Below are 27,264 nucleotides of genomic sequence, written 5' to 3'. Positions count from 1 at the left end.
TCAGTATTTTGGTATATATGAGTACTTGGCTGTAATGATTATTATTTGCAATGATTATTGTTACTAATAGATAATGCAAGACAACTCGATGGTTCTGACATACCATAGAAAAGATGGATATATTTGTGTGTATGTGTGTATGTATGTATGTGCGGATTCAATTTTTCATTGACGATTTCGAAAACACGGATCAACCAATTTGAATGATTCAAAAAAACATTCAATTTCTATTGACAAGAAGACGAGCTGATTACTTTCTTCGATATATTTTGATAAGAAGGCAAACCAATGGCTGCCTTCTTCTAATTTGATCATATGCTACTTCCTCATTTTTTGCAGAAATGCTCAGGACGGGCTATTTTTACTTGGAAACAGATTTATGATCTGATGAGGAATTTGAACTTGAAATTGTGTGGTCACAAAGCCGAGGATCCTGCAAAGAAATTAATATTGATTTGATCGATTGATTGATTGATTGATGGTCATTTGAATTATTGTTCAAATTATTTAATTCAAAATATTGAATTAAAAATATATCGTTAGTGATAAAGAAGTTCTAATAATCAAAATACATCTAATATACATATATTTTAGTTAATCCTCCGTTAACGCGGTGAGTGCGTGCAATGTGGAAAGCGCGCTATGAGAAAATAGGATTTAACGAGGCTAATTCGTAGTGCATTCTATGGAAACTTGCTACTTGCTATCGCGTTGTATGAAAACCTAACCGTGCTATTGGCAACTCCGTATTAGTACAACTCGTAGCATCTGTATCGCGTTATATGGTGACCAATAAAACAGTATAAATTATAAACTGTTTCATTGAATTGAAGTGTTTATGTAATGTATGATAAAAAAATATTAAATGTTTTATGAAATTAAAGACTTCATATAGAGAAACATATAAAAGATAGGCTGCAGCGATTTCAGCTCCGCGTAGTATGGGAACCGCGTTTCCAGAGTACCGTGTTAGTGGAAGGTTGACTTATTATAGGTCGCATTTTAAAAAGCATGATTGTTATGAAGAAAAGTTATCATTGCACCTTTTAGAACCGTTAAGTTTTTATTGCTCTTCCAAAATAAGAAAATGCAAAACTGGAAAAGGCCTTTCGTACTTTGAAAATGATGCGGAGGATTGAAAATATCCCTTGGTTATTCCAATTTTTTATAAATTCCATTATTTATCGGTTATTTACAAATCGTTTAATATTTTCTGGTAAAATATTTTCACAATTTCTGTATCAATAATAAATAGCGTGCACGATCTGATGATCCCAGAAGCATTGAATATTATTGTTAATATTGATTTATTGCGACTTGATAACGATGCACTTTGTATGATAAGACATATTTTTATTGCATTTACTTCAAGTACATGAAATGCATAAATTTACATCTTCGAGATATTGAATTTTTATCTTTAAAATAAGTTATACAATTTAATCTACTTCGATACTTAAGGATGCAATGAAAGTATATTTTGCATAAAAATAAATCATTAAATAATCTAACATGTAAAATGATTATGTAACTTTATTATAATGAATAAATTGCGTTGCAAATGCCTATAAAAATGTTTGCAAATACTTCGAGTATAGCTAATTAATCATAATTGGATTGGACAACTAGTGGGTTACCATCCATTCACCATTCAATAATGTCAATACAATTACTGAATGTCCTAAGTGTGACAGATTGTAATTAAAAAAAAAACAAAAAAAATTATCATGCCTGAATATTCGCTAAAATGATGCATATTTAAATATTAATCCTCTACTGTTATGTGTCTAAATATAAAAATTGGTTCGAAACAAAATTGGAAACGTCACATCCGTGCAAAATATTCAAGAAATTAAGACAAGAGCTAATTAATAAATTGCATTAATAAAAGCTAAAATGCATGGATTAATTGAGCACAACTCATATTTTGAACAAATCTCAAATATTAATATAGCACAAATCTTTTAAGAAAAACTTCTCAAATTTGAGACAATCATAAGTACAGTCTGAGGGTAAGAATCTCAACTTTAGGGTTGCACCAAGAACTTTAACATCACGATCATCCAATGTTCATAATTTAACCCTTTCCACTGGGATGCCGCCATAACTGATGGAGCTTCATGGCATGTATTTGATGAATTATTTAAGATCAACTGAAGTTACATTTAATTCAAGTTTGTACTAGTAGACTAACTAAATACAAGGACCATTGTAAGTTGCTCATTGGAGTGATTTCTATTTACTCCAGTCAATTGGTAGTTTTGCCGGTATAGTACTCCGGGCATTTTGAAAATTGGTAATCTTATAGATTTCGAGGTGCTCTTTACAAATTTCAACTTTTCCACATCGAATTTTTATAGCAAGGCGCCGCCATATTGAAAAAATGGCGTCAAAACACTTTTTCAACAATATCTCCTTTCTGGCTTATTATACTATAAAAGTATGTGCGAATTAAACTAGACAAAATTTCCTACAATTCATTCCATAACCGTTTTTTTGTAATTTGCTAGCAAAGACTTTGAGACGCCCCGTACTTTAAAACTAATGATTTTAGTTGCGAATTAAACTAGACAAAATTTCCTACAATTCATTCCATAGCCGTTTTTTTGTAATTTGCTAGCAAAGACTTTGAGACGCCCCGTACTTTAAAACTAATGATTTCACAAAAAAACGGTTATGGAATGAATTGTAGGAAATTTTGTCTAGTTTAATTCGCACATACTTTTATAGTATAATAAGCCAGAAAGGAGATATTGTTAAAAATTTCATGTAAATTGGTATATCGAATGTTGAAATTATTTTATGCTGAACATATTATTATTAATCAAATTCAATACTGCATTTTTTTTCACCTATTTTTATAACAGTAATATTTTTTTATACACCCATCAAGAAGATGATGCTTCATAATTAAATGTTTATTTAGAAAATGATTCATCGGTGAACCTACCTATATCACACAACAATTTAAATTGATATTAAATATGCATGAAGTTAAACTAATAGGTTGTAATAATAAAATTAATAAAGATAAGTAAAGTTTATAATTTAATAGACCTTCTCGTCTTTCATAAATATAATTAATAAACAGACCAAATCAAATAATAGTCTACAGTGTGGTTAATTGAATTTAAACGAATGTTTGAAAATTCTAGTTCAAAACTATATTGTATGATGTTCAGAAAACTTTTTAGATTCATGCACTTTTGTTGAAATTCTTGGAATCTTAAAAAGTTAAAAAAAAGAAAATTTTCAGTGTTTTCAGTGCTTTTTGGAATTGCAATAAGATTAATGAATTTATAAAACTGATTTGATCGTACCAATATTATCTTGTTGTAATAGCTTCTAATTTTGTTTTATTTGTTGAATAATTTATAACCAGATTAATCTGGTTCAACTCAGAATTCCATAATTGATGTCTGTAAAATATGAAATGCATAATACGTCTGATGCTATTTTCTTGTGAAGCAAAACCAAGGATGACCAAGGGTTTGTAACAGTTGACAAATAAAAAATTATCTATATTTTTTATAGTTCATTATAATTATTGTTAAGTGTTTTATTAATATTATATTTGATAAAAAAACTATATATACTCCCAATGTTAGAAGAATGATAAATTTAGATTATTTCATTCATATTGTGAAAACTTATGATCGTAATTACTCTATCTAGCTACCTGCTGTTATAAAAAACAACAAGCAGGTTTACATATTAATATTTATACTAATGTATATTGATATTCATGTAGCTTCCAATTGTATTTTAAGTTAATTGCGATACGTACTATATAATTTAAATGGTTGCTGTTCCCTGATTTTAATAATAGTTGGACTCTGCCCAGACGTGTCAGTGACCTAACCCAATATAAACAAAATTTGACGTCATTTAAAAAATAATAGTTTCTGATAATTATATGATGAAAATATTATTTTGTAATCAATCTATCTAGAAATGGGCTCCCTCTTGATCAGAGAGATGGGAGCTATAGAGCTATGGGATTTCAATCAAGATTTCAGTCAAGCATCAGTGATATCAAACAGAAATGAGCTCAAATGAGCAATCAGAACCTTTCTATAAGGTCCTATAAGCTGTTGTGATGATTTGACTTTGACTTTTGATCAATGGCAAGTTGTTTCATCGTGATGATTTTGATATATCAATAGAAAGTTTATTAGTATAAACTGTAATAATAAAAATCATCACGATGGAACAACTTACCATCTCATTTTGAAGGACATTAAACAAAGCTAAGGACTCTTCGACCAAAAATTATTATACTGGTGTTAAATTAGACTCTCATATAAATATTGAATTGGTTCTGATATTTAGTAGCAAATGACTACAATTATTTTTATATCATTATTATTAAAAATTGAGTTTAAATATTTTCCAAACTGATTTTGTATTACACACTTGATAACATTCTCCAATAGTTTCTATTGAAAGTAAATCACAAATTAGAAAAACCACAAAAAAATGTACAAAATAATATAATATATAAAAATTGAATTGATTATCAATAAATGCATATTATGTAATGTTTACTATTTATTTTAATCTATTTATTCATTTTTATATTACATTACACGCAGGAATATTTTATAGCATGTATCTAAAAATTTCAATGTAAGAAATATATTTATATTTCAATGATTTTCATCTCGCTTCCGACTATGAATTAACATGTGTTTCCTCAAATTGCTCGAATTAGCAAATCTCTTATTGCATGTTTCACATTTATAAGCACGCTCTCTGGTATGAAAAAGCATGTGACTTTTCAAATTATATAATGTTGTGAATGACTTATTGCATATACTGCAATCATGGGGGCGCTCACCACTGTGAATTAGGTTGTGTCTTTTCAGAGTACTTAATTGTGTGAATGACTTATTGCATATAATGCATTTAAAAGGACGCTCACCACTGTGAATTAGGTTGTGTTTTTTCAGAGTACTTAATTCTGTGAATGCCTTATTGCATATCTTGCATTGATGGGGGCGCTCACCACTGTGAATGAGCATGTGACTTTTGAGAGTACTTAATATTTTGAATTTCTTATTACATGTAGTGCATTCATGGGGGCGCTCACCACTGTGAATAATCATGTGATTTGTCAGATGACCTTTTCGTTTGTAAGTCTTGAGACAGATGTCGCATTTGAATGGGCATTCTTTGTCATTACTAGGCTTGTGATCGACCATATGCTCTTTTAATTGATGTAATTCTGCAAATGATCGATTACAAATGTCACATTTATAAGCTGATGTCTCGAATAATTCCTGTTTGACTTCTTCTTCTATAGTCACTTCTGAATCCATGAATCTTTCTAAACAGGTTTCATCATCCTCAGTACACGATTCAGATTTAACAATATCATCAAGATCATCCATTTCATCCTCAATTTCGCGTTTAATTTCTTCTTCTGAATATTCTGGTGGCTCAATTTTAATTGCGAGATCATTCATAGTAAAAAATGATGCTTCTGACATGTTTCAATATTTTCACTGCTTAAACTCAGTAAATATTAACGAAAATTGTTATGTACTAAATAATAACTCAGTTTAACCGACAATAATTTCAACTTAATACATTTATTATATTGTCTACGTTAATTATTTGACATTTGGAGCATAGAGTATTCTTGCAGAAAGATGAGACACTTATCAAATCGCTTTGACATTTAACAAGTGGCGCCACTTTTTAAATACATTCTCAACTCAACTGTCAACAAACGTTTTTATTATTAATTATTAATAAATGAATTATTATTAAATAGATAAAAGAAAAGTATGGATGGATAGAGTGATGGATAGAGATAGAGAGATGGATATAGATATGGATGGAAGAGTGGATTATTACATCATAGACAATAAAATATTATGAAACTAGTGGTATACGGAATCGTGCCTTAGGGCAAATTGCTGGAACTTTCCATACAGTAACAAAATGATCGAAAAATATAAACATTTTCATATTATTATTATAAATACTGTAACATTTTCTAATACTTATAATAATTATAAAACTGAATTATCAAGTTAAAGTTATTTATTTAAAGTATATAAGTTAGCTTCAGATCTTTAGCCACTAAAAATTAAATTAAATTTAAAATCTAAATTATTTTTGATTACAAAAGAATTATTCTGGATTTTTTTTAAATTAAAAAAATAATTTTTAACAACAATTGTTTTGCCAACACAAGAAGAATATTTTTTGGATCATTTAGATCAAAGTTACAGATAATAAATGCAAAAACAACAAAAATATTTTTTTTTGCATATCTTTACGATTTAAACATTTGGTTAAATTAAAAGAAAACTTAAACTAGTTGGTTTGGTATTTAGCCTTGAGGCAAGTTACATGAACTTCCCGATATGTGTAAATAATCGACTTAATCAAAAAAAATGTGTAAATAATATACTTCATCAATCCTACTTAAAAAAAAACGATAATAATTTTAGCAAAGTTTGACGAATTTTTAAAATTAAACTACTTGTCGTAAGGCCGTAATATTACAGTAAGTTCTATAAGACCATGATGTATATCGCCAAAAAAAGTTCCATGAAAATGGGCTTAATTTTTTTTTCAACAGTTCATTACAAGAAAACGGCTCGGTAGATTTTCACCTAAAATTAATCAGTACCATTCCCAACTAATATCTTTCGAACAGTTTTTGATTTTTTAAAATCGGTTCGGTAAATGTGGACGAAAAGTTCAACATTTTTTTTCAACAGTTAATTACAAGAAAACGGCTCGGTAGATTTTCACCTAAAATTAATCAGTGCCATTCCCAACTAATATCTTTCGAACAGTTTTTGATTTTTTAAAATCGGTTCGGTAAATGTGGACGAAAAGTTCAACATTTTTTTTCAACAGTTAATTACAAGAAAACGGCTCGGTAGATTTTCACCTAAAATTAATCAGTACCATTCCCAACTAATATCTTTCGAACAGTTTTTGATTTTTTAAAATCGGTTCGGTAAATGTGGACGAAAAGTTCAACTTTTTTTTTCAACAGTTAATTACAAGAAAACGGCTCGGTAGATTTTCACCTAAAATTAATCAGTACCATTCCCAACTAATATCTTTCGAACAGTTTTTGATTTTTTAAAATCGGTTCGGTAAATGTGGACGAAAAGTTCAACATTTTTTTTCAACAGTTAATTACAAGAAAACGGCTCGGTAGATTTTCACCTAAAATTAATCAGTACCATTCCCAACTAATATCTTTCGAACAGTTTTTGACTTTTTAAAATCGGTTCGGTAGGATGAGCTTAAATGTGGCCAAAAAGTTTAACACTTTTTTTCAAATTACAAAGAAACGGCTTGGCAGATCGTCGCACAAAACGATAGTTCTCATCTAAATACATCAAATGGCTTTTAAATTTCTGAAATCGGTTCAGGCGTTTTTGAGAAAACGTCGATGAAAGGTCCAATTTTGACAAATGCCAAAAAAACGATACCAATTTTTGCAAACTTTGACAAATTTTCAAAGTTAAATCAATTGTCGTAGGGCCGTAATATTTTAGTATGACCTAGAAAACTATGGTATCTACCGTCAAAAAAAAAAAATCATAAAAATCGTCGAATTTTTTTTTTAAAAACGTTATTACAAGAAAACTAGGTGAGGGTGAGAGGTTCACAAGAGGTGAATTTTTTTTGTCTGAGACTTTTCACCAAACTATAACCTATAAACTATAAAAAAAAAAGAGTGCGCGTAAGGATCACACGCGATTGAAGTAAAACTTTTAATATGGTATGAGTAGGCAATTAAGATAAAAATAAAAAAACATCATATTTGAATTTTAAAAATCATTTATTGATAATCACATAATATCAATAACACAGTTTAAAAAAACAGCGATAGATTAATTGCTATAATATTTCATATATGATATAATAGGTTTGTGATAATTGAAATGAGAGACATGAATTTTGCTTTGTAAACTATGCACATTTCTGGTTGATTCAAATGGAGAATTATTCATTGTTAAATTAAATTTATTATTTAAAAGATCAAATAATGGTTGAGATTCTTCTGAACGAAAATTGACATTGAAATCTCCAGCAAGAATTAATGGCATTAAAGAAAATGATTTCTTTTGGCAAATATGATTTTATTTCTATTCATTGGAATAGATGAAGATCTCCTGAGAATCGGCACAGCTGTCCTACTGATATTAAGAGTTTGAATATGATGTACAGCTTTCTTCCTAATTTTGTTACCTATCTTACCAGGAAATTCAAACCATAAACGTAGAAGTTCATCATTATCGCCACGTTCTATGTACACTAATTTTCCTACACAGCCATTAGCTAAGCCATCACTTACATCAATATTAGTTGTTATTATGTAAAATTTATTCAGAACTAAAATTATTTCATACGGCAAACCCCCGGTATCAATAACCGATTTTTGTGAAACTGCTGACGAATGTATGATTGTTGATCTGTCGCATGGCAACCTACATAAATATCCGTGGCAGTAGATATTATTTTGTCTTCAACGAGATTCAATATAAATTTATTATATTTCATGACACATTCATTCTCTAAAAAAAGTCTTATTCCATGAGGACATAATACAGCAACCTCTTCTTTTGTAAAAAAACGTGATTCAATTAATGCAAGTTCATATAGGGTTTAGCTTAGCCAAGCTTAGCGTTCGACTTACGCATGACATGACGGGAGTGGATCGCGACTAGCGACATCAGCGCCTACCTGCGTCGTAGTGTTCAACTTCACGTTGGCGTTTTCGTTGCATTTGTACGGATTTACACCCGTGTCGCGCTTAAAGAAATTTTTACACCCATATCGCGCCTAAAGAAGTTTTACTTCAAAAAAAAACGGCCCGGCCGATCTTTACCAAAAACTAATCAGCACGATTCCCAATCAATACCTTTCGAACGGTTTTTGAATCTTCATAATCGGTTCAAAATTGCGGGCTGAAACGTGCACGAAAATTTTTTCACTTTTTTGCTATTTATAAAGAAACGTCTCGGCCGATCGTTACACAAAACTGACAAACGATAGTCCTCGTCGAGATACATCAAATGGCTTTTAAAATTTTGAAATCGGCCCAGCCGTTTTCGAGAAAACGTCGATTTACGGCGAAAAATCTGTTCATATACACACACACACACACATACTTTTTCCAAATTTGGTCTCATTCGATTCAGAATGGCTTGAAACGTCGAGAAAACATAAAATTAGCGAATCGGATTTTTTGATGAAAACATAAACTTTTCCTTCGGGAAGTTAATAAAAAAAAAAGAGTGCGCGTAAGGATCACACGCGATTGAAGTAAAACTTTTAATATTGTATGAGTAGGCAATTAAGATAAAAATAAAAAAAACATCATATTTGAATTTTAAAAATCATCTTTTAATAATCATATAACATCAATAATAATAAGATCTCCTGAGCATCGGCACAGCTGTCCTACTGATATTAAGAGTTTGAATATGATGTGAAGCTTTCTTCCTAATTTTGTTACCTATCTTACCGGGAAATTCAAACCATAAACGTAGAAGTTCATCATTATCGCCACGTTCTATGTACACTAATTTTCCTACACTTACATCAATATTAGTTGTTATTATGTAAAATTTATTCAGAACTAAAATTATTTCATACGGCAGAGCCCCGGTATCAATAACCGTTTTTTTTGAAACTGCTGACGAATGTATGATTGTTGATCTGTCGCATGGCAACCTACATAAATATCCGTGGCAGTAGATATTATTTTGTCTTCAACGAGATTCAATATAAATTTATTATATTCCATGGCACATTTATTCTCTAAGAAAAGTCTTATTCCATGAGGACATAATACAGCAACCTCTTCTTTTGTAAAAAAAACGTGATTCAATTAATGCAAGTTCATATAGGGTTTAGCGCTCGACTTACGCATGACATGACGGGAGTGGATACTCGCGACATCAGCGCTTACGGCGTCGTAGTGTTCAACTACACGTTGGCATTTTCGTTGCATTTGTACGGATTTACACCCGTGTCGCGCCTAAAAATTTTTACACCCATATCGCGCCTAAAGAAGTTTTACTTCAAAAATAAACTTAAAAAAAAATTTACTCATTTTTATGGACGACTTCGAGAACACGATTTGAATGATTCGAAAAATATTCAATTTCTACTGATGGGGAGACTTGCTAATTAGATTTTGGCAAAGGCAGGTTCACAAGTTTTGAAGATACGGGGTGAAAACTGCCAAAAATGCACATTCTGTGAGTACGGAGCGTTTGATTTCAAGGATTCAAAAAACATTTTGCTTGTATTGACAGTGGAAATAATTGGTTTAATAATATAATCTTTTAAAGAATAATATAGTAGTGTAATAGAGAAAGATAGTGATAAATATTATAAAACATAAAACAAACTAGTAAAATAAACGTCCTCGTCGTGGGGGGTGGGCAACGAATGGCTGAAAACAGCGAAATTGGCTAACCGAGTTAGCTGGTGTCGGGCAGCAGCGACACCAGTATTGACTGGAGGCACAGAGCAAATGATGCTCGAGATGGCTCCAGATCAAAAAGTCCGGAGCGCGACTCGAATGACGGGTGCAGCTGGTCCGGGCGCTGCGATGTGGAAAGGAAAAGGGGAATACTACCACATTACATTCTTCCCAGAGTAGGTGTGAGAGCATTCTACGAGAAAATGGTTCCAATGATGACTTCCTCTTCTGTAAAATATTCCGGAGTAATGACCTCCCGTTCGGATCTCCGGGTGGAGGCTATGGAGAGGGAAGCCATCGAAAGTAGCAACAAAACTGCGGTCGATTTGCCTTTCAGGTTATCAACGTTGAACGTCAGGACAATGATGAGGGCAGGAAAACTGGAAAACCTCAAGAGGGAAATGGCAAATGTGGAAAGTGGACGTCGTGGAACTGAGCGAGGTAAGATGGCAGGGGCAAGGTGAAACCGAACCGGACGGTTTCACAATGTATCACTCCGGAGGAGACAAATCCGAGAGAGGAGTGGCAGTCATGGTAAGAAACAAGCCGGTGAGGAGTGTGCTGAATGTGAACAGCGTGAGTGATCGTTTGATGAGTGTGAAAATGAAAGCGGAGCCAGTGGACGTGATGGTGATGCAGGTGTACATGCCGACATCTAACCACGACGAGGCGGAGGTAGAACAAATCTACGAGCGGATAGACGAGATGCTATCTCAGGAAGGCAAAGGAAAGGTCAACGTGGTGATCATGGAAGATTTTAATGGGGTAGTCGGAAATAGATCAGAGGAAAAGATAGTCGGAAAATACGGACTGGGCAGAAGGAACGACAGAGGAAATATGCTGATCAACTTTTGCCGCAGAAACAATCTGATGATCGCAAGCACGTGGTTCAAAAAGCGAAAGACAAAGCTGTATACTTGGAAAAGCCCGGGACACAGCGAACGATATCAAATCGATTACATCATCGTCAAGAACAGATTCAGAAATAGCGTGAAAGACGTTAAGACTTTTCCAGGGGGCGATATAGATTCCGGTCATAATTTGCTGACGACCGATATAGAGACAAAACTAAAGAACATCCGCAAAACGGGTAAAAAGAGACAGAGATGGAATCTGAAAAACCTGAGGAATAATAAAATCGTAGTGAGGAGAGAAATGGAGACGAAGCTCAGCGGAACAAATGATAGAGAAGAGGCAGTAGAAAAAGATTGGAAGGAGGTAAAAAGTGTACTTCTGGAAACGCTAGAAGACAACGTCGAAAAGCTAGAAAAAGTAGCTAGAAAACCATGGATAACCCAGGAGATGATCAAGAAAATGGATGAGCGTAGAAAATACAAGAATACAGATCCAAGGATGTATAGAAAAATGAATAATGAATTAAGGCGAGAAACGGAGAAGGCGAAAGTGAAATACATGGAATAAACATGCAACAAGATAATGGAACATCGAAAACAAGGTAGGTGCGATTTAATGTTTCAGGCTACGAAAGAAATGAACTGAATTTAAAGAAAAAGCAGAAAAACATACGAAATAGAAGACGACAGTGGAAATAGAATGAGTGACCACAAGAAAATTCTCAGCGTATGGAAAAATACATTGAGAAATTGTACGATAGAGAAAATCGTCCTGATGATATCGAGATCGAAGAAGAGAAAGCAGTGGACGAAGACGACAAGGGACCGTGCATATTGAAAAGCGAAGTCGAGAGAGCAATAAATGAGATGATAAGGAAGAAGGCAACGGGAGATGACGACATACCGGCGGACCTACTGAAGGAGCTGGGCAACAACGGATTGAGGAAACTGACCAAATTTTTGAATCAAATATACAGAACGGGCGAATGGCCAAAGGACTTTCTGGATGTCACGATGATAGCTCTTCAGAAAAAGCCCAAAGCGAATAAATGCAGCGACCACAGGACGATCAATTTAATTTTGCACACAGGAAAGGCCCTAGCCAAAATCCTTACAAGACGACTCGAAAATAAGATTGAGCAGCACATGAGCGAAGACCAGTTTGGTTTCAGAAAAGGAAGAGGCACCAAGGACGCTATTAGAATACTGAGGATAATGTCGGACAGATGTCTCGACGTTAACGAGGACATATGCTTCTGTATTATAGATTGGCAGAAAGCTTTTGACAGAGTCAACTGGAGTAAGCTTATGGGAGTTTTAAAATCTATTAACGTCGATTGGAGGGATCGCAGGTTGATCCAGAATCTGTATATGGGACAGAAAGTAAAAGTTCGAATGAACCAGGGAGATACAAAAAGCGTTGAAATAGGTAGAGGAGTGCGGCAAGGATGCTTTATGTCACCGATCCTATTCAACTTGTACGGAGAATGGCTCGTCAACGAGGCACTTGAGGGCGTAGGAGGTTTCTCGATTGAAGGAAGAAGAATCACCACCATAAAGTACGCTGATGATCTAGTAGTGATATCAAAAAACCAAAACGAGCTGCAAAACGTGATAAACAGAATCGTCGAAGTGGGTAGAAGATACGGAATGGAAATCAACATAGTGTTATGCCCGCTTCACACCCCTACATCGAATACTCTATTAGTATACACACCACTAGCTAGAACAGGCGAAGGGTATCGGAGATACCCGAAGATATCCGAAGGCGATAACCCTATGATGCACATGCGAGTTTCAGTCTCTCTTTTGGACTGCAGCATACAGGCGATACTAAATTAAACTCTATAATATAATTTATAATTTTCATTCATGAGATTACTGTACTTAAAGTTAATAAAAGTTTGTCCATTAGTCGATAAGGACTTGAAGTGTTTTTCCTTTATTAAATCTCCGCTGCAAGGCAAAAACAAGCTGTGGTATATCATTGTTAAGGCAGTGAAATATACGAAGCACAACAATAGACAAGTCGAAAGTGATGAGAATCACAAAAACAAATAACCCCCTGAGGATAACGGTAGAAAATCGAGAATTGGAAGACGTGGATCACTTCAAATACCTGGTAAGCATACTAACCAGAGACGGATACTGCACGAAAGAGATCAGAACAAGGATCGCAAGCGCCAAGGCGGCATTCACAAAGAAGAGAACGCTACTGACGAGCAAACTGAGTCTTGACTTACGGAAGAGACTAATAAAGTGCTACGTCTGGAGCATAGCTCTGTACGGATCGGAGACATGGACCCTGGCCGATAAAAACTACCTCGAGAGTTTTTAAATGTGGTGCTAGAGGCTAATGGAAAAGATAAAGTGGACAGACAAAGTAACAAATGAAGAAGTCCTGAGAAGAGTGGGCGAAGAAAGGACTCTACTGAGCACAATTCTGAGAAGGAAAGGAAACTGGATTGGATCTCTTTTGCAAAAAGAGTGCCTCCTGCACGACGTCGTCGAGGGTAAAATAGAAGGAACAAAAGGAATGGGAAGAAGAAGAATGCAAACGATTGACGACTTACGCGAGAAAAGAAAATACAGGGAACTGAAAGCCGAAGAGCATGATCAAGAAGCATGGAAACAAAAGTTTGGAAAAAAAAATACTTAAATAAATAAATAGGTTATGGGATGAAGGGCAAGGAAATCATTTGTTGTGGTGGCTCTCACACCATGGACCTGCCTTCGGGCAGACTACCACTTATTATTATTATTATTATTATATATTAATATTATGTATTATTATAAACTTTAAGTTTGCAGATTTTGAAGAACACATTTATGAAAAATAATACGAAAAATCTGATATTGTTGTTAGTTGTTGAAATTAGTTTCCAAAGATCTTGTTTTGTTATTAGAAATTCAATAACAAATGCTAAAGTATTTGATGTTGTTATTTGTAATTGGCTTTTTATAAAATTATATATTAAGGTGACTAGTTCAAAATATAAAAATGAAATTTTGAAGGATATTAAACCAAGGTAAGCACTCCTCGGCCAAAAATTATTATACCGGTGTTAAATTAGACTATCTTATATAAAAAACGAGTTGGTTCTGAAATTTAATAGCAAATGATTACAATTATTTTTAAATCATTATTATTAAAAATTGAGTTTATTCATTTTCCAAACTGATTTTGTTTTACACACTTATAACATTCTCCAATAGTTTCTATTGCAATAAGTCACAAATTAGAAAAACCACAAAAAATGTATAAAACAATTATATAAAAATTGAATTGGTTATCAATAAATGCATATTATTATATGTTTACTATGTACTTTATTCTATTTAATCATTCTTATATTACATTACATGCAAGAATATTTTATAACATGTATCTAAATATTTCGAAGTAAAAAATATTTCACTTATTTTCATCTCGCTTCTGACTATGAATTAACATGTGTCTCCTCAAATTTCTCGAACAACCAAATCTTTTATTGCATGTTTCACATTTATAGGCACGCTCTCCGGTATGAGAAAGCATGTGACTTTTCAAACTATATAATGTTGTGAATGACTTATTGCATAAACTGCATTCATGGGGGCGCTCACCAATGTGAATTAGGTTGTGATTTTTCAGAGTACTTACTCGTGTGAATGACTTATTGCATATAATGCATTTAAAAGGACGCTCACCACTGTGAATTAGGTTGTGTTTTTTCAGAGTACTTAATTCTGTGAATGCCTTATTGCATATCTTGCATTGATGGGGGCGCTCACCACTGTGAATTAGGTTGTGACTTTTCAGAGTACTTACTTGTGTGAATGACTTATTGCATATAATGCATTTATAAGGACGCTCATCACTGTGAATTAGGTTGTGTTTTTTCAGAGTACTTAATTGCGTGAATGTCTTATTGCATATATTGCATTTATAGGGGCGCTCACCACTGTGAATTAGATTGTGATTTTTCAAAGTACTTAATTGTGCAAATGTCTTATTGCATATATTGCATTGATGGGGGCGCTCACCACTGTGAATGAGCATGTGATTTTTTAGACCATTTAATTGTGCGAATTTCTTTTTGCATATATTGCATTGATATGCGCGATCAAGACTGTGAATGAGCATGTGACTTTTGAGAGTACTTAATACTTTGAATTTCTTATTACATGTAGTGCATTCATGGGGGCGTTCACCGCTGTGAATAATCATGTGACTTTTCAGATGACTTTTTCGTTTGTAAGTCTTGAGACAGATGTCGCATTTGAATGGGCGTTCTTTGCTATTACTAGGCTTATGATCGACCATATGCTCTTTTAATTGATTTGTTTCTGCAAATGATCGATTACAAATGTCACATTTATAAGCTGATGTCTCAAATAATTCCTGTTTGACTTCTTCTTCGATAGTTACCTCGGAATTCATGAATCTTTCTAAACAGGTTTTATCATCCTCAGTATACGATTCAGATTTAACAATATCATCAAGATCATCCATTTCATCCCCAATTTCGCGTTTAATTTCTTCTTCTAAATATTCTGGTGGCTCAATTTTAATTGCCGGATCATTCACAGTAATGAATGATGCTTCTGACATGTTTAAATATTTTCACTGCGTATACTCAATATTTACAAAAATAGTCATGTGCTAAATAATAATTCAGTTTAAACAACAATCTTTTTTAATATGATAATGATTTCCATTTTATACATTTATTATATTGTCTAGGTTAATTATCTGACATTTGGAGCATAGAATATACTTGCAGAAAGATGAGACACTTATCAAATCGCTTTGACATTTAACAAGTGGCGCCACCTTTTAAATACATGTAGCAACCCTCCAATTGACCACCTTTGGAATGGCAAACACGACCAATAGCAGACGTCCACGTCGTTGAGGTTTGGGTATAAAACCCAGACCTATCATCGAATAATTCTCATTCACCAACCGCTTATCGGTTGTATCAGATGTAGTGTAAATAAGAAGAAATAAATATATATTATTACTATCAACATTTGTTTACCCACATAATTGGTGACCCCGACGTGATCGAAAGTACTGCAATATCTGCTACAAATAGTAATATTACAGAACTCACAAAATCAGTCGAGGACTTACGAAAGCAAGTAAGTAAATTACTTGCCCAAAACAAAACCAAGCGACGTTCAAGAAGTAATAGTCCATATTTTAACAGACAATCAAAAAAATATGACATTTATTGGTATCACCATCGCTGGCAGAACAAAACTTTAAAATGTACTAAACCTTGCTCATTTCAGCATTCAAAAAACATGAAGGGCAGTCGCTAATGGCGGCAAGTGATTGCCTCAAGACGTCGCACCGCCTGTTTGTTACCGATAAAAATTCAAAACTGCAAATTTTAGTCGACACAGGATCAGATTTGTGTGTTTGGCCACGAAAATTATTACGAGGGCACTACCAAGCATATTCAACTAGATTTGGGTTTGAGAAGAAAATTCCGATGTCGCTTTGTAATAGCAGATGTGACAAATTATCCTATTATTGGCTCAGATTTTCTTCATTTTTACAATTTATTAGTGGACATTCGCCTTAAAAGACTAGTGGACTGAAATACAAACTCATATGTTGCTGGCATAATTAGAAGTGTCAACCTTACTCTTCTTTTATCTATGTGTCAACCTTACCAACATTACTACAATCATTTCAAAAACTAATAAACACTTTTCCCAATCATTACTAATTGAATGTTTTTAGATGATTCAAATCGGATGCTCCGTTCTCTCAAAAACTCGATTTGTATTTTCTGCACTCTTTGCTCTTTATCTCCGTAACTGCTGGACCTGCCTTTGCCAAAAACTAATCAGCTCATCTCCCTATCAATAGGAATCGAATGTTTTTTAAACCATTCAAATCGGTTAATTCGAAAACGTGACTGGAAATTTGTATCCATATATACATACACACACACACATCCATTGTTTCTGAGGTATGCCAAAATGTTCAGAAACCTTCAAAACAATTTCGATTTTCGGCCCATTACAATAACTTACCCTACGGGAAGTTAATATAACATAAGAATAGTAACTAATACTAATAATATATAATAATAGTAAATAATAAAATAATATAATAATACTACAAAAAAACATTAAATTAACTAACATATTTAGATGATTTACTATAAAAAATATAGAAATTGTTCCATTAAACAATTTGCTAGATTAGGATATTATCCATTGGTGATTTACGCTTGAGCCTCCTGGAATGTGGTATCTCAAGCAGTTGTGCAACTATTTTATTTGGATGGGCTTCTAGTTTTTGAAAGTGGTGGGCACTGAAGTTTCTTATTACTTCCTCGATATATAAAATATTCAGATCGTCATGTATCGTCTTGTTACTGACGAACCACGGGGCATCAACTATTTGTCTGAGTATTTTAAAATAATTATAAAGGCACTTTTCATTTATTTTATTTTAATATTAAATTAGTAAAAAATCTAGTTGGTATTGGTATTTTGCCTTGAGGCAAGTTGCATGAACTTCTCGATTTGTGTGAATAATCGACTTAATTCATGATAGATAGATTAATTTATGAGTAGTAAAAAGGATTCGAAGTGGATTTATTACACATTATTGAAAATCGAACACGTCAACCCGGTCGGAGTATTTTTTAAAAGCAAATTTTCAAAAATCTATAATTTTTATAATTGAGCCAGTTTTTTGTAGGACTTTAATTGTTTAGTATATTTATCAAGACCAAGCATTTATCATCATCCAGGTAAATCATCTAAGTTTAATTTTAACAAATGTCAAAAGAACTATAGTTCTTTTTAATACTCATTTTCTCAAACTTTGATGAATTTTTAGAATTAAACTACTTGTAAGGCCGTAATATTTCAGTAAGTTCTATAGGACCATGATATATATTGCCCAAAAAAGTTCCATGGAAATCGGCTTATTTTTTTTTTCAACAAGAAAACGGCTCGGTAGATTCTCACCTAAAACTAATCATCAGTATCATTCCCGACTAATATCTTTCGAACAGTTTTTGATTTTTTAAAATCGGTTCGGTAGTATGAGCCTAAATGTCCACATTTAACGAAAGGTTTAACACTTTTTTTCAAATTACAAAGAAACGGCTCGGCGGATCGTCGCACAAAACTGAGAAACGATAATCCTCAACGAGATACATCAAATGGTTTTTAAATTTCTGAAATCGGTTCAGGCGTTTTTGAGCAAACGTCGATGAAAGTGCTAATTTTGACAAATGCTAAAAAGACCATACTAATTTTTGCAAACTTTGATGAATTTTTAAAGCTAAACGAGTTGTCGTAGGGCCGTAATATTTTAGTATGATCAAGAAGACTATGGTATCTATCGTCAAAAAAATAATAAAAATCGACGAAAAAATTTACATTACAAGAAAACTGCCCGGCCGATCTCCAACCAATATCTTTCGAAAGACTTTTGACTTTTCAAAATCGTTTCAGAATTGCGGGCTATAAAACGTGGACGAAAAAGTTTTCACTTTTCTGCTATTTACGAAGAAACCGCTTGGCCGATCGTCGCACAAAACTGACAAACAATAGTCCTCATCGAGATACATCGAATGGCTTTTAAATTTTTGAAATCGGTCCAGCCGTTTTTGAGAATACGGCGATTTACGGCAAAAAATCTGCTGGTGCACACGCACACACACACACACATATTTTTTCCAAATTTGGTCTCATTCGATTCAGAATGGCTTGTACGTCGAGAAAACATAAAATTAGCGAATCGGATTTTTTAATGAAAACATAAACTTCTCCTTCGGGAAGTTAAAAATTGGTATACAATTTTGTGTTATATTAATTAGTGCTCACATATTTGAGTTTTTGTTTTGATTATTTGTTTTGCAATAAAAACATTTTTCTTCACTAAAATTCATGTGTTATCCTCGTCATTCTCGTAATTATCGATAATTTAACGATTTAATTCAAAAGACATGCTAAGGAAAAGTTTCAACAAATATTTGTGTGGGTATATCATTGTTACAAAATTAATATTAATATATTTGTTACTGATAACACAACATGCGAATCAATAAAATTTCTTATGGCCATGGCTCAAAATTGTATAGTGCTTTTGAGCAACACATGTTTGTTCTAATATTGTGGCCCATGACAGTATCAATAATGGCTTGCAACGAATAATATATTCGGCAAAATGCCGAACACCGAATATTCGGCAAAATGCCAAACACCGAATATTCTGCATGCTCCAGAGACTAATACCAAATATCCGGCAACTATTCGACAGACTGAATACAAACTCGTTCGTATTAATGTAAATATTATTTACAGTTGTTATATTACTAACGTACTACATGTTTATTAACTTCCCGAAGGAGAAGTTTGTTTTCATCAAAAAATCCGAATTGCTAATTTTATGTTTTCTCGGCGTTTCAAGCCATTCTGAATCGAATGAGACCAAATTTGGAAAAAGTATGTGTGTGTGTGCGTGTATGTGAACAGATTTCAAATTTCCATCATTTTCTGCTTTTCTTAAAGATATTGTTTGCTTAAATCTTATCAAGATCATGTTTCTTGACACATGTCCTGAAGATGGAACGTACCTAGTTCCGAAACGTCGACAGTAAAAATTGGAAAAATTAATTGAAAACAACAAATTATACACACCAGAGATCAGGAAAAATCACACTATACTAACACATTTTACAACACCACAATCACATAATACTACCGTAGGAAAGCAAAATCTTAAAAATCTTAAATTATTTTTTGCTTTCCCTGCTTTTCAAAATGTGTTAGTATAGTGTGGTTTTTCCTGATCTGGTGTGTATAATTTGTTATTTTCAATTAATTTTTCCAATGTATAAATTCATTTTTTAAAACTTTTTCTTTATAATGTAAATTTCTTTTAGCTGAATGATGAGACACATCTAGTCTCGAAACGTATAAAAAATTAAAATAAATCTTTACATTCGACGCATTGGCTGTTTTATTCATTTCAATATATATATATATGTATATATATATATATATATATATATATATATATATATATGTGGCGATATCAAGCAGGCTGCTTTTTTTGATTTGTAAAAAACAATCGGACATGTCATGTATATTTTTGATATCGAAATATTTTTATAGTCAATAAATTTGATAGATTTTTTTTATGATGGGAGTTTCTAATTAAATATATTATCATAATCATTACTACTCCCACATTGGTGACTCACGACGTGATAGAGATGAAGATAAAGGAGTTTTATTTTTCGAAGATTTAAGAAAAAATGATTTTGACGCAGCACCATAATCACTGGTCTTCAGTGACGACCTATAAGGTATGTCCAGTCCAATCCATCATAGTTAACGCACTTACTATCTGGATCAGACTTCCGAGGTTACTCATTTGGTATACCCAGACCTCAGTGTTTATTGCTGACAGAAAAAAATAATTTGGAGCCTGAACTTTTCATTGGAATGCAATTCAACCTCTCTTTCTCTGTTAACTCAACAAATCGTCTTATAATGCTACCTCCCATTATCGGTGACAACGACGAATCAAAACAAAATTTGACATAATTTATTGGATTCCACAATTCTGGACTCTTATGTCAAAGAAACCAATGATCCTGATTTGGATAAAGAGCCAACTTCTTTCTCTGATCGGAACTCATCAGATACGAATGCAACGCTTGCAGAAATGGAAACTGTACCCATAAATTATGCATTCTAAACATTAAGTTATTCTGATATAACTAATACCCATTAGATCGAGAACATTATGCAGAATATGGAGTTGATGGCAGGTCAAATCACCACATACGGTGGATCTGCTGACGAAACATGGAAATTTGTAATTGACCAGTATTACAACACTGGTCTGCTATAATCTGCTTTCCCACCACATTTTTATAACGTGTTTCCCTGTGTTTTTTTTTTAAACTGTGAGATCAACACTGGGCAGGGAGTGTGTGGCGATATCAAGCAGGCTGCTTTTTTTGATTTGTAAAAAACAATCGGACATGTCATGTATATTTTTGATATCGAAATATTTTTATAGTCAATAAATTTGATAGATTTTTTTTATGATGGGAGTTTCTAATTTTGATATATTATCATAACATTACGACTCCCACATATATATTAATATTATGTATTATTATAATTTTTAAGTTTGCAGATTTTGAAGAACACATTTATGAAAAATGATACAAGGAATCTGATATTGTTGTTAGTTGTTGAAATTTGTTTCCAGATATCTTGTTTCGTTATTAGAAATTCAATTATAATTGCTGAAGTAGTTGATGTTGTTATGCATAATTGGCTTTTTATAAAATTATATATTAAGGAGACTAGCAACAAATTATAAAAATGAAATTTTGAAGGATATTAAACCAAGCACTCTTTGACCAAAAATTATTATACTGGTGTTAAATTAGACTACCTCATATAAAAAACGAGTTGGTTCTGAAATTTAATAGCAAATGACTACAATTATTTTTAAATCATTATTATTAAAATTTGAGCTTAATCATTTTCCAAACTGATTTTGTATTACACACTTGATAACATTCTCCAATAGTTTCTATTGAAAGTTAGAAAAATCACAAAAAAATGTATAAAACAATATAATATGTAAAAATTGAATTGATTATTTATCAATGAATGCATATTATGTAATGTTTACTATGTACTTTTTTCTATTTATTGATTCTTATATTACATTACATACAAGAATTTTATAACATGTATCTAAAAATTTCAATGTAAAAAATATGTTTATATTTCACTGATTTTCATCTCGCTTCCGACTATGAATTAACATGTGTTTCCTCAAATTGCTCGAATGACTAAATCTCTTATTGCATGTTTCACATTTATAAGCACGCTCTCTGGTATGAGAAAGTATGTGACTTTTCAAGTTATATAATGTTGTGAATGACTTATTGCAGAAACTGCATTCATGGGGGCGCTCACCAATGTGAATTAGGTTGTGATTTTTCAGAGTACTTACTCGTGTGAATGACTTATTGCATATAATGCATTTAAAAGGACGCTCACCACTGTGAATTAGGTTGTGTTTTTTCAGAGTACTTAATTCTGTGAATGCCTTATTGCATATCTTGCATTGATGGGGGCGCTCACCACTGTGAATGAGCATGTGCCTTTTTAGAGTATTTAATTGTGCAAATTTCTTTTTGCATATCTTGCATTGATGGGGAAGCTCACCGCTGTGAATAATCATGTGACTTTTCAGATGACCTTTTCGTTTGTAAGTCTTGAGACAGATGTCGCATTTGAATGGGCGTTCTTTGTTATTACTAGGCTTGTGATCGACCATATGCTCTTTTAATTGATGTGATTCTGCAAATGATCTATTACAAATGTCACATTTATAAGCTGATGTCTCGAATAATTCCTGTTTGACTTCTTCTTCTATAGTCACTTCTGAATCCATGAATCTTTCTAAACAGGTTTCATCATCCTCAGTACACGATTCAGATTTAACAATATCATCAAGATCATCCATTTCATCCTCAATTTCGCGTTTAATTTCTTCTTCTGAATATTCTGGTGGCTCAATTTTAATTGCGAGATCATTCATAGTAAAAAATGATGCTTCTGACATGTTTCAATATTTTCACTGCTTAAACTCAGTAAATATTAACGAAAATTGTTATGTACTAAATAATAACTCAGTTTAACCGACAATAATTTCAACTTAATACATTTATTATATTGTCTACGTTAATTATTTGACATTTGGAGCATAGAGTATTCTTGCAGAAAGATGAGACACTTATCAAATCGCTTTGACATTTAACAAGTGGCGCCACTTTTTAAATACATTCTCAACTCAACTGTCAACAAACGTTTTTATTGGGTTCGTTCCATCCGAGCAAATCTGACAGTCCGAAACATGCAACGCGATCGAACTCGGAGCTCACTCGATTGTATTAATAATTATTATTTTAATACATATATATAAGTTTAATATATATATATATTAGGGTGGTCCTTAAAATGGTCATTTTCAAATTTCCTTGCTCCCAGGGTCTCAAATGGTTGCAAATTGATAAAAAACAATTCTCTGTTTAATTTTTAAAATTTTTGAAAATTTTTCCATGCTATTTCCATACAAAACTTTGATTGAATTGCGCTCTATCTAAACGTTAATATTAAGAGCTAAAACTTTCAGAGAATTGTTTTTTATCTATTTGGAACCATTTGAGCCCCTGGGAGCAAGGAAATTCGAAAATGACCAATTCAAGGACCACCCTAATATATATATATATATATATATATATAACATATTCTAATAAAATATAACTTAATTATATCAATGAATTTACTTTTTTAATATTTCCTAGTAATATATCGTTAGGTCGCTTTAATCTAATATTCTACAATGTTTGAACTCCTGTAAGTTCATTAAATTTTTAATGTTCTATTTGAGATTAAATAACATTCTATTTTAATCGTATTAAATTGCGGAGTTTTTGTTTGTGCCGAGTACAAACACAAAATGATAGTTTCAAACTCATCGGACTGCTTGATGGAACGCATTACTGACAGTCCGCAACAGTTTGGAATCCGAAATTTTGGATGGAACAGAAAAAAGTGTTCTGCGCATGCGCGGACAGTTCCGCACTGTCAGATTGGCTCGGATGGAACGAACTCATTATTAATTCTAGAATTATTATTACATAGATAAAAGAAAAGTATGGATGGATAGAGATAGAGAGATGGATATAGATATGGATGGAAGAGTGGATTATTACATAATAGACAATAAAATATTATAAAACTAGTGGTATACGGAATCGTGCCTTAAGGCAAATTGCTGGAACTTTCCATACAGTAACAAAATGATCGAGAAATATAATTATTTTCAAATAGAATATTATAAATACTGTAACATTTTCTAATACTTATAATAATTATAAAAACTGAATTACCAAGTTAAAGTTATTTATTTAAAGTATATAAGTAAGCTTCAGATCTTTAGCTTTATCTTTAAAATCTGAAAAATTTACGATTACAAAAAAAAAGTATTTTGGATTTTTTTTTTAATTAAAAAAAAACTTAACAACAATTGTTTCGCCAACACAAGCAGAATATTTGTTGGATCATTCAAATCGGATACTCCGTTCTCTCAGAAACTCCGTTTCTATTTTCTACACTCTTTGCTCCGTATCTCCGTAACGGCTGGACCCGCCTTTGCCAAAAACTAATCAGCACATCTTTCTATCAATAGGAATCGATTACATTTGAATTCTATAAATCGGTTCATCCATACGTCCGAAATCGTGGTCGAAAAATGGTCTCCAACACACACAACATCCATTTTTTCTGAGGTATGCCAAAATGTTTAGAAACCTCTGAAACGTGAAGATATGCAAAAATTTTCATTTTTGATTTCGGCTAATTACTATAACACACCCTACGTGAAGTTAATTATTTGTATTTAACTAATGATATTAGATATTATACTAAGCACATATTAATAAAATTTATTAATTTCACATTCTACATAAGAGATATTAACTTTGTTAACGTCCTGCAAGGAAAGTTATAGTACATAATAGCAAAGCAAAAATGAAAATGATTTTTTTTATATGTCTGTAAACCGAAAGCCCTCTAAAACTTTTGGTATAACTTAGAAATAATGGATCTACTCATTTTTGTCGACGACTTCGAGAACACGAATCAACCGATTTGAATGATTCAAAAACATTTTGCTTGTATGGACCGTGTGAATAATTGGCTGAATCTCTCAAAGAATAGTAATATAGAAAGATAGCGATATATAATATAAAATATAAAAAAATAAAAAAGTTAGTATAAATAAACAGTAAATAATAATTAATAATTTTGTTTGATTGAGACAGAAAATTATATTTACCTAATTGATATATTAAATTTAATCAACGACTAAACTATTTATTAAAGCATATTCATTGTCATAGATAAATAAGCATGATGTTAATTATCATATTTAAAATAAAATAATAATATAATTTGCCTGGCATGCCATAATCGATATTTGTATTAATCTGTGCTGTGAGAGAACCCCAGGCGCAAAGAATGAAATATTAGTTGAAACAAAATGCAATATTTTTAAGTTTATCATATTAAATACAAATACATGTATTGGTGTATGGCATCGTGCCTTGAGGCAAATTGCTGGAACTTCTTATACCGTAATCAAATATTCAAATCATATTAAATGTTTTCAAATATATTGTTATAAATATTGCAACTTATGTTTACATAAAGTAAATAAACACAACTTAATCAATCGAATTTGAAATGAAGTACGTTGTCTAATATTTATAAGAATTAAATAAACTGAATTGCGCAGTTAAAATTGTTTATTTGAAGTATATATAAGCTCTTGACAAAAGCCTGAAATAATATCTATTATTATTGATTACGGCTTGCTTATGAATAAATAAAATAAATAAATAAATATATTTGTGAGCTTTAGAACTTTAGCTAGAATTAAAATCCAAATTATTTTTGATATTAAAAAAAAGAATCAAAAGCAATCATTTCGTCAACACAAGCAGAAAGTTTTTTGAATCATTCAAATCGGATGCTTATTTCTCTCGAAAACTATCATTTTTTGCACATTTAGCTTCGTATCTTCAAAACGGCTGGACCTGCCTTTACCAAAAACTAATAAGCACATCTCCCTATCAATAAGAATCGAATGTTTTTTGAACCATTCAAATCGGTTGATCCGTGCGCCCGAAAATGTAAACCGAAAAATGCGGACATACAAAACACACACACACACACACACACACACCCATCACTTTTTTCTAAGGTATGCCAAAATGTTCAGAAACCTTCAAAACGTGAGGATATGCAAAAATTTTCATTTTTGATTTTTGGCCCATTACTTTAACTATCCTACGGGAAGTTAAAACAAAAAAATCACTTTTGAAGATACTTTATTATATTATTCATCATTCAAAAATTGTCTTGATTAGTTTTTAGAGAAACGTGAAAACTTCCTCTTCACAATGAACAGCAGAAACTTTAAACACGTTAACTCGGAGTATTCTCTAAAAGAAAATTTTCAAAGATTAATAATTTTTATAATTGAACCAGTTTCCTTAGGACTTTAATGGTTTATTATGTTCATTAAGACCAAGTACTCTATCGTTATATCAAGTAAATCGTCTAATTTTAATTTTAAAAAACGTCAAAAAAACTACTCATTTTCTTAAAATTTGGTGAATTTTTTAAATTAAACTACTTGTCGTAAGGGCGTAATATTTCAATAAGTTGTATAAGACCGTGATATATATCGCCAAAAAAGTTCCATAAAAATCGGCTTAAATTTTTTTTTCAACAGTTAATTACAAGGAAACGGCTCGGTAGATTTTCACCTAAAACTGTTCAGGATCATTCCCAACTAATATCTTTCGAACAGTTTTTGATTTTTTAAAATCGATTCGGTAGTTTGAGCTTAAATGTGCACGAAGAGTTTAACACTTTTTTTCAATTTACAAAGAAACGGGTTGGCAGATCGTCTCACATAACTGACAAACGATAGATCTCATTGAGATACGGTTCAGACGTTTTTGAGAAAACGTCGATCAAAGATCTAATTTTGACAAATTCCAAAAGAACGATACTAATTTTTGCAAACTTTGATGAATTTTTAAAGCTAAACGAGTTGTCGTAGGGCTGTAATATTTAAGTATGATCTAGAAGACTATGATATCTACCGTAAAAAAATAATAATAAAAATCGTCGAATTTTTTTTTTAAAAAACTTTATTACAAGAAAACGGCCCGGCCGATCTCTACCAGAAACTAATCAGCACGATTCCCAACCAATATCTTTCGAACGGTTTTTGAATTTTCAAATCGATTCAGAATTGCGGGCTAAAACGTAGACGAAAAAATTTACACTTTTCTGCGATTT

General features: G+C 32.2%; 1 protein-coding gene across 1 annotated transcript in view; it reads right to left on the bottom strand.

Moving 5' to 3' along the window:
* LOC113389303 (opsin, ultraviolet-sensitive-like) overlaps positions 1 to 27,264 on the bottom strand; it is a 367,582-nt gene that overhangs the window by 150,691 nt on the left and 189,627 nt on the right. The window lies entirely within an intron of this gene.

This window comes from Ctenocephalides felis, unplaced genomic scaffold (assembly GCF_003426905.1).
Source record: "Ctenocephalides felis isolate EL2017-DRISC unplaced genomic scaffold, ASM342690v1 CF-g0.4_SCAFFOLD_03573, whole genome shotgun sequence".
NCBI lineage: Eukaryota > Metazoa > Arthropoda > Insecta > Siphonaptera > Pulicidae > Ctenocephalides > Ctenocephalides felis.
The sequence above is the reverse complement of the archived record's forward strand: the minus strand, read 5'-3'. Positions and strand labels throughout refer to the sequence as shown.